This window comes from Notolepis coatsorum, assembly GCF_963971535.1.
Source record: "Notolepis coatsorum genome assembly, chromosome: 11".
Lineage (NCBI taxonomy): Eukaryota > Metazoa > Chordata > Actinopteri > Aulopiformes > Paralepididae > Notolepis > Notolepis coatsorum.
The window spans coordinates 76,288,477-76,298,476 of NC_140175.1; the positions used below are offsets into that span (position 1 = coordinate 76,288,477).

At 45.9% G+C, this 10,000-nt stretch overlaps 1 protein-coding gene across 1 annotated transcript in view; it reads left to right on the plus strand.

Moving 5' to 3' along the window:
- Positions 1-10,000, plus strand: part of nnt (nicotinamide nucleotide transhydrogenase) — a gene marked incomplete at its 3' end in the record, with an annotated part of 159,565 nt that overhangs the window by 149,519 nt on the left and 46 nt on the right. The window lies entirely within an intron of this gene.

Sequence of the window (10,000 nt, forward strand, 5' to 3'; positions counted from 1 at the left end):
TCTCCCCTGGATCCCTTTGCCTGTCCCTAAATCCCCTCTCAGTCCTGCCCCCTCATGACAGATATCATGACGTATCACATCATGTCAGATCTGACATGACGTACATTAAGATGATACGTAGATTTAACATCGGAGAGAGAGAGAACATGAAGAGAGATAAGCAAGATATGATATCCACACACGGTATGATGTAAAACATTAAGAACATCGAAGAGAGAGTGAGATGTGTGTGTGTGTGTGTGTGTTTGTGTGTGTGTGTGTGTATGTGTGTGTGTGTCTGTGTGTGTGTGCGTCTGTGTACAGACGTGTGTATTGTATGTGTGTATTGTGTGTGTGTGTCTGTGTGTGTGCTGTGTACAGACGTGTGTGTATTGTATGTGTGTATTGTGACACAGGGAATGTGTGTGTGTGTCGGTGTGTATGTCTGTGCGACTGTGTGTGTCTGTGTGTGTGTGTGTGTGTCTGTGTGACTGTGTGTGTCTGTGTGTGTGTGCTGTATCTGTGTGTGTGCTGTGTATGTGTGTAAGAGAGAAAAGACACAAGATTAGAGCACACGATATGATGTACTGAAATGTCCATCTGCTATCTTGAGGCTGTTTTAAGAACATCAGCCAGACTGTCGCCCTAGTGTCTTTGAGCCCTGCTAGTTGACCTATATTAAACTAGTCAAGACTAACCCCTTTCCTACCTCCACCCTCGTATACACATTTTCCACAACATTACCCTACAATACTGTGCATAGTGGCATGTGATCGAGGGATGAGTCCCTCTCTCAGCTTGTTATTCTTACTTGAGGGTAATGATGACAATAACAAGTGGCAAGTTTTTTTCACACATAAGCAGGGCTGTGCCTGTTCAAACAAGGTCTTCGGCTGTGCTGGCGTGCATGATGTAAAGCTTACTCTACACATTGGCGTTGTATCAGGGGTAAGGTGGTGAGGGGTGGGTGAAATTATTCCCCGGTTTGCCCCTGGGCCCCCCCCCCCTCCCCTCAAATATGATTTTGTTCACAAAATGTGTGTTGATTCACTATATTTTTGGGGATACGGTGTAAATCCCTCAGCTTCTGCTGGGGTTGTGCTCTTGCTTAGAGAGAGGCAATTTTTTCTGAAAATTGTTGGGTCGCTGTCATGTGGACTTAGCCTGTGTCCCGTACTTAATCGAGGACTTATGTCTTCTCTCATCATGAAAAACGGCGTTTTCTCTTACAGTAGTGAGAGTGTACTTTTGCCCTTTTTTGTTGTGATGGAGGGTTGTGTGTATCGTATTCAAGTTTAAGATCCACAACTGGGTTAGGTGTTGGCCTACAGAAGTTAAGTTATGTGTAAGCTCTTGTACCAGGGCCCTTGGCCCCTCTCTTGGTCTGTGTTTTTTTTTCTTCCTTTAGGGTAAAGGGCTAAACATTTCAGGTGGCAGGTTCGCACATGAGCTTGAAGCCATATATAAAACCAGTTTTTGCACAGGCGAGGTTATCGTCTATGGCTGGCATGCAGAATGTGACACTGTTACCTTAAACATATGGAAGCAAATGAGTGCCAGAAGTATTTGAATTTAATCAGACACCGCATTTATAGTTTCAAACACCGAATTTATAGCATTGCAAATAAATACTTTGAAAATCATGTATCTGAATTTCTTTGCTCCGAATTTACCTATGCAAAATAAAAATGCAGTGTTAATAAAACAATTCGAATGCATAATAAAATTCAATTCGATGCCAAAAAAAAATTCGATGCATAATTGCGGTGTATATAATTCGATGTAAAAAATTTGATGCATAATTGCGGTGTATGGAATTCGATGTAAAAAACCAACATCCGGGTATCCAGCTGCAGAACCACAGAACCACCACAGCAGCAACAGGCTGAGGCCCCTCGCTTCCATTGGCTGATTTGGGTCACGTGATTTGGGTCACGTGACCGTCCCACCCAATGGCTGAATTGGAGTATTGCACTGCGGGCATTGGCTGATGCACTGCGGGATTGATTGATTGATTGATTGAAAACTTTATTAACAGATTGCAGAATGGGTACACGTGACCGCCACAGGCCCTGATTGATTGATTGAAAACTTTATTAACAGATTGTAGAATGGGTACAGTGACCGATTGATTGATTGATAGGTGGGATAGGTGTGAGAGGTGTGAGAGGTGTGACAGGTGTGAGAGGTGTGATAGGTGTGATATGTGGGATCGGTGTGATAGGTGTGATAGGTGTGATAGGTGTGAGAGGTGTGATAGGTGTGATCGGACACCTCTCACACCTCTCACACCTATCACACCTATCACACCTATCACACCGATCCCACCTATCACACCTATCACACCGATCCCACCTATCACACCTATCACACCTCTCACACCTATCACACCTCTCACACCTATCACACCTCTCACACCGATCCCACCTCTCACACCTATCACACCTATCCCACCTCTCACACCTATCACACCTCTCACACCTATCACACCTATCACACCGATCCCACCTATCACACCTATCACACCTATCACACCTATCACACCTCTCACACCTATCACACCTCTCACACCTATCACACCTATCACACCTATCACACCTATCACACCTATCACACCGATCACACCTCTCACACCTATCACACCTATCACACCTATCACACCTCTCACACCTATCACACCTATCACACCTCTCACACCTCTCACACCTATCACATCTATCACACCTCTATACCCATTCTGCAATCTGTTAATAAAGTTTTCAATCAATCAATGGATTACCGGATGTTGGTTTTTTACATCGAATTCCATACACCGCAATTATGCATAGAATTTTTGACATCGAATTATATACACCGCAATTATGCATCGAATTTTTTTTGGCGTCGAATTGAATTTTATTATGCATTCGAATTGTTTTATTAACACTGCATTTTTATTTCGCATAGGTAAATTCGGAGCAAAGAAATTCAGATACATGATTTTCAAAGTATTTATTTGCAATGCTATAAATTCGGTGTCTGAAACTATAAATGCGGTGTCTGAAATAATTCAGATACAAAAATGCGGTGTCTGAAAAAATTCAGATACATGTTTTCAAATTCAGATACATGTTTTCAAAGTTATTATTTTCAATGCTATAAATGCGGTGTCTGATTAAATTCAAATACTTCTGGCACTCATTTGCTTCCATATAAACAGATATAAATGCGTTTCATGTAGCACGCTATGACTGGTGTCATGGCTCTGCTTTGTCATTGCATCATATCAGGGGTGAGGGGTCATGAGGGGGTGAACTGATAAACCCTCCCTCCCCTTTTTTCTGATTGGTCAGGGGGTTGGACCTCCTGTCCTTCGGGCTTCCTGTCACGCTGTTGGGTCAGCACGTCACAGGGTAGGGAGAGGGGGGAGGGAGTTCCCTGGTCCCACGCCATATTTGGGCAGGTGGGTCACGGAATTCCCCCCGCCATAGAGTACGTCACTGGGCGCGTTTCTATTGGTTGTGAGACTTCCGTGAGTTCATTTCAGGCTCCATGTTGTGGACCTCTGTTATTGTCAAGATGAGTTATGCGGTGCGTGAGAACTTAAAAATACGTTTTCTGCTCTGCGTTCTGTTGCATATGTCTTGAGCTTTTGGTCACGTAGCTCAATGTTACATATATCTTTAAAATTATTACTCACGTGGGAAGTCTCTCTGGGGGTTCCCTGTCTCCTCTCTTTTATACAGAGCAGGGTTGACAGGGGTGTTTTCCCTCGGATGCGTCATATGGGACCCATATCTGTGTCTTGGCCAGCTTCCTGCCGCTCTCCCAGGCGGCTTGGAGGGAACGTTATCTGGGTTCTTGTTAGAATTACCATTGATATGTTTTGGGTCTCGACGTGTACATAGTGCTGGCCCTGGGTGCTTCTGTGTGGAACCACGCATTGGGCTTGCGCGCCTTGGTTGCTCATCATTGAAACAGCGTTTTTATGGGGCAACTAGGATGGAGTTTGTCTCTTCCGAGCGCCAGTGTACTAGGTTAGTCTCGATGAATTCTCGTTAATCTCTGGGGGGAGATAACGGAATAGATCAAAGCATTGGCGGAGGGGTCACACACTTTTGGGGTGGGCCACCGGGCGCGGTGCTTTTATGTTCTGACCGTCTTGGTGGCGCCCTCTGTGATGTTTTAGATCGACACGCGTACCTACCCCCCTCTTAGGACTGGGGATGGTGGCGTGATTAGGACACAGGACTGGTTCTGGTCGTGCCGGACCAGGTCAGTTAACCCGTTGTCCGCCGGGGCGCAGATCTGCTGTTCTGGTACCCTGAAGGACTTGTGCTTTTTCGGGAGAAAAATGCCGGGTTGGCCCGGGCGTTGCAGGGGTTGATGTTATGGAGGTGTTCGTGGTTATATCACTGCGTATTATCCTTCACTATTGCTTGGTCCATATTGTGTTGTACCTTGCGCTGTGCTAAAGGAGCCTGGTCCTTCTCCATTCTTTTTTCGCCCCTCTCTTCTCCTGCTTGGCGGGGCTGGGAGGGGGCTGTCGAGGTGGTTCTTGTACCCCTCTGGCATCCCTGTGTACGTCCCGGTCCGCCCAGGTCCGGACTCGTTCTCGTCGACCTGTTGGCCTGGGTTAACCCCTTCTTGAGAACTGAAACACTTGTACTGCTGTATAGCCGGAGTATACCAGCAGTTGTGTTTTGGAGTTTTTTCTTGGGGCGGTTATAGGAACAACTGCCTCCTGTTAGGTGGTGGTTGGTTTCCAGGTGTGTTGGTAGCGGAGTCGACTCTCGGGTTAGGCTGGGCTTGACCCCGTCTGCCTGCGAGTGTGCCCCCGCACCCTTCATGACGTCTGCCAATCGTGTCAGCCTTCTCTGCCTCGGCCCCTCTAGAGGGTCGGTTTTCTTTGTGGAGGCTGCGACATGGTGCACAGCATACCAAACGCCCCTTCCGCTGGGGTGCTGTTTTCAGCAGACCCCTTAGGCGCCTGTCTAATCCGCAGTGCTCCAGGCACAGGTCGAGTCCTTTTGACCTGTTGCCTGGATTGAGGGATCAACCTCTTTGGGGGTTATCTCCCCGGTGCGCTGCCTGGTCCCACTGTGGGGGGGCGGCATGCTGTAGGGGGGAAGGGCCTGCTCTTGGATGGGCCCTGTCCGATACGCTGGCGATGTGGGGGGTGGTGTCACTAGTGACCGCCTGGTGGGGTCTCGATGCTGCGGCGTCGTTGGCCTCACCAGGCCCCATTTTTCCGGGGGGTCCTGACCCTTCCTGGGGCTGGGTCCTCCTTCGCGCTCCGCTGCTATGGCCTTGCCACGGGGTTGGGTTCTTGACCTAGACCCCGTGATATTAGGCATTGTAACAGTTTTTTTTTCTTCCCGTTCGTTCCCTAGTGGCATGTGGGTTGTGCGCCTGTGTAGTCGTGGGTTCTTCTGTAGGAAGGTAAGTCCCACGATCTGCTCACCCTGTGCGTTTGAGTTGCTAAACCCTCTTCGCACAGTCGGATCCGATTCCCTCCCGTCCTCCATTAAGGGGGTCCGGGGGCTCGGGTCCTCCCCGGTTCTGATGGTTGTGGGAGGCCTCAGCGGGTACATTTGTCGAGCTTCCGCTCTGCTCAGCTCCTGTGTTCCACTACGAGCAGAGCGTAAGCTAATACGATATATAACATACGGTTATCCTATAACCATAGTTATATGAGTATAGCGAGCGCTCTGCTCGGACTCACTGAGGACCCCGTGGTCTTCGCCTTCGGTGGTGAAAGACTTGGGAAGGAGCTGTTAGTATGGCCACATCCACGCTTATGTAGAGGAGCGGATGGGGGTGTGGCCAGGGCGGATGGGTGTGTACATGTGAAGAAATTTATTCGGTATTAGACTGGATATGGGATATGTTCCACTACGACCAAAACGCTCGCTATACTCATATAACTATGGTTATAGGATAACCGTATGTTCCCCCTCATTGCACGGTATGCCTCTTGCAGCATTTGGATGTATGCCAGCATGTTGTGAGTGCCGACTACGAATTGGTGGATTCTAAGCGCAAAACATAACCCTGCCCCTAATCCTAACCTTCATTTAAATGGCTTTTCATGGTTTGTAGGAAATGCTAGGAAATTCACTGCACATCTTTCCATAGCATATTCAGATTCAGATTCAGAGTTTTATTTGCCACATGGAAGCAATACAATGATACAGTTTTCATACAAAATCATAATTATAGTTCTACCATGGGCAAAAGGAGCAGGAAGAAGAATAAATCTTATAGTTACCTGCCCCATATTCCTAAACTAAACAAGTATCACTTGATGGTTGGCGTACAACCTAATTTACACAAAATAATAATTCATACCATATACAAAGAAACAAACAATCCACAGAAAAAAAAGAAAAAATTATAATAATAATAATAATAAAGAAGAAAAGAAAATATCTCACTATTCAGATTCACATTTGAATTTCATACTGACTAAATGTATATTTTTTATAATTATTTTTGAATTGACAAACACTATTACATCCCTTAAGCTCGCTATGGAGAGAATTCCACAACTTTACACCAATAACTGAAGGACACATCTGTTTAAGTGTAGTACGTGCAAACTGATGTTTAAATTATGCATATTATGCTCTGAATCCCTCATGAGGATACGTTGCACTGAATTTTTCAGGTTCGACTGACAGGCCAACTCTTTTGCTCGTAATGGGAGGGCTTGGATATATAGCGGTCCATAATCACCCTCTCCACTGCAGTTAAGGCCTGGGGCTCCACCAATAGCCAGCTATTCGTGATTCTGGTGAGGTCATACATTTGGGCTCTGGGGGATATGGTTCATAACCCCAGTCATGGTACCGTTGGGCTCTGGTGACCAGAGAATAACCGAGTCTATGGAAGATTTTGCCTTTAAGTGCGGCGTATGTCACTGTTCTCCCCTCTGACATGTCCTGGTAGCGTGAACACTTTAGGCAACCAACTTGCGCTTCCGCGTTTCTCTGATTGGCCGAGCGCCTTCCGCGTTTCTCTGATTGGCCGAGCGCGGCTCCCCCTTAAGCTCCAGGAGAGAGGAGAGAGGCTGAAAACCCGCAGTTCTTGCCCGACTGATGGGAGCCGAATCCCGGATCCGATTTTTCTGATGAATACCCCCAAAACATGGAGGTCCCGAACGCAAAAAAATCGCGATTTACCCGGTGGCTACAACAACACACAACACACGCGTGTTGTTGTAGCCACCGGGTAAATTGCGATTTTTTATTAGTTTGTTATGACAAACCAATTACATAATCCAACATATGTGTAAAGGCACAACATATTCCAGTTAACGGTATATATTTTTTAATGATTCGTTACGGCGCAATCAATACTTCCATGCGTTCGGGACCTCCATGTTTTGGGGGTATTCATCAGAAAATCGGATCCGGGATTCGGCTCCCATCAGTCGGGCAAGAACTGCGGGTTTTCAGCCTCTCTCCTCTCTCCTGGAGCTTAGGGGGGAGCTTAGTATTCCTGCCTCTGAGGAGCGTGTCGCGGCTCATGCGCATGTGCGCGCTCGGCCAATCAGAGCAATTCAGAGCAACACGGAAGCGCAAGTTGGTTGCCTAAAGTGTTCACGCATCCTGGTAGGCCGTCTGCGCCACACCTGTCAGAATGCTATTCTACCCAGTTCTCTTTGGGCCAGTTCTCCCGTTGAGCTGTGTGTGTTCCTCCCGCAGTTCGTTTATTTGTTTGAACTGGGCGGTCATATACTGTTCCAGGTTATATTGCTGTTGCTGCATGCCCTGGATATGATGCTTCTCCTGCTGTAGATTATTATTAATCAGCTGTGCGAGGAGCGTGTCCATCCCGCTGGGGGTTGTCATAGTTACGTTGCTTCGGGTGACCAGGGCTTTGTCCCCGAATCTACCGGCTATTTGCGTGTGTAAATTGTTAAATACAATCAGAATGCAATGCCCGCATTCTCCACCATATGTGACAGACTTGGGGGTGTTATGAGCAGTGATGCCAGTAACGCGTTACTAAGTAACGTGTTATTGTAATCTGATTACTTTTCCCCGAAAATAGTAATCTAACGCGTTAATCTTTAAAAGCCAGTAATCTGATTGCAGTTACTTGTCCAAGTGGCTGTGCATTACTATTTCGTTACTATCTCATCATAAATTCATAATGCAGGCGGAATGCATTATTTTATTTCGTTTTCGACAGTCAAAAATACATTTTGAGCTGTTTTTCTTTTGGGAGTGACGTGATGTGGCAGTGAAAGGGTTAAATACAAGAATGTGTCCCGCGGCGTGACTGGTCCCTCTGTCTGTGAGTGACTCTGCTTTAGTCCAATCACATTCCCCATCCACAGTCTGCGAATCAGAGGCAGAGTAGGGCGGGTCTTCACAGCACGTCATGTGACATATGCGCCAATCGTGTGACAGCAGGGCTCCGTCGTCGGAGAATTCCACCCCAAAACGCTTGGCAAAATTAAAAGTGAAACACCGCAAGATGACTTTTGCGGTTTCTGTTCAGAATTCCACCCCAAACGCTCGTCTAAACGTAGCCTCGGTCACTACTTCACGGCGGAGGAAACAAAATTCTGTCTACCGCTAAAAACAGCACATCCAATTGCATTGAAAGCATCTGGAATCACAACACAACCTGTCAGGATCTAGGGGTAACAGTACTGTATATTTGAATACCGTTATGTCACAAATGTATCAGTACTAAATACCTATATGTCCCTATGCCATAAATGTCATGTATGTTGTGTATGTCATAAATGTCTATATGAATTGAAAATGGGGGACCCTGATGGAAACAAGACAAACGTCTTTCTCAGGTCTGCATCCCCTTAACAATTGTATGTATTGAGCCGTACTGTATTGTACCCATTCTGCAATCTGTTAAATAAAGTTTTCATTCATTCATTCATTCTAGCCGACGCTTCGACTAGGTACAGGAGGGTTGATGGTGGCAGAGCAAAAGCTCTTATTTGCCAGATTTACAGTTAATTTACATGTTAAAGAGAGACTGATTGTATGTTTATAGAGAGACATTTATAAAAACAATTTAATAGTTACAGTTGATATAATTGAATAGTTCAGCCTGCATTTGTTAGATGTGATACACTGGTTTTGTAAAACCACTGGCTGGCTGCTCTAATGCTGTGAGCATCATAGACTGTTGCTTTACCATACTTGATGGTACAGAAGCTGAAGCACTAGTTTAACAATTTACGTTATGTGCAGAGAAACAAGTTAAAAACAATTTATGCACTTTCAATAAAGCGTTTAAAAAAAAAACTGTTGGGGGAACGACGACGACTTCGTAACCTAGTTACTTTCAAAGTAACTAAGTTACTCTGATAATCAAGTAATCAGTAAAGTAACTTAGATTACTTTTTAAAGGAGTAATCAGTAATCAGTAATCAGATTACTTTTACAAGTAATCTGTGGCATCACTGGTTATGAGTTATCACTAGACTGGATTTAACAAAATCCTTCCGAAAGCAGATAAACACAGCATGGGGTCACACAGACAGCAATCTTCCTCCTCCTTTTCTCTTCTCTCTTACTCACGTTCGTACAGGTTTTACCTCAGCTACTCCAATTCATTCTGTCACTCTGTCTCCATTTTCTATCTTCCCTGATGGTGTGGTGATTGCGCTCACCTGTCTCGGGCGCATCTGGTACAGGTGCGCTTCATCTGCACTGATGCGCTCTGTTCTGACGGGATTTTTTCCGGAACTCCTAATATGGGCATATGCCCCAGTACCTTGGCCGACACATAGCGGCCGTCTATTACCACGCCAGCCAGTCTGCCACAATATCTAACGCATAGCAGTGCTTGCTTGTAGGTTCATTTAATTGCCCAAATAGACTCATGCGAGTCCTCAACATGCCTTTAGCATCTAGCTACATTGAGGACGGCAGTTAAAGCGGATGTACAGAGGGTCTTTAGAAGTGGTCAATGCTCATATATCTTCACAGGCTGCCATTAACCAAAGCACTCTGACACACTCACACAGACCCTCACTCAATACCCCCCTTGAACAAAGACT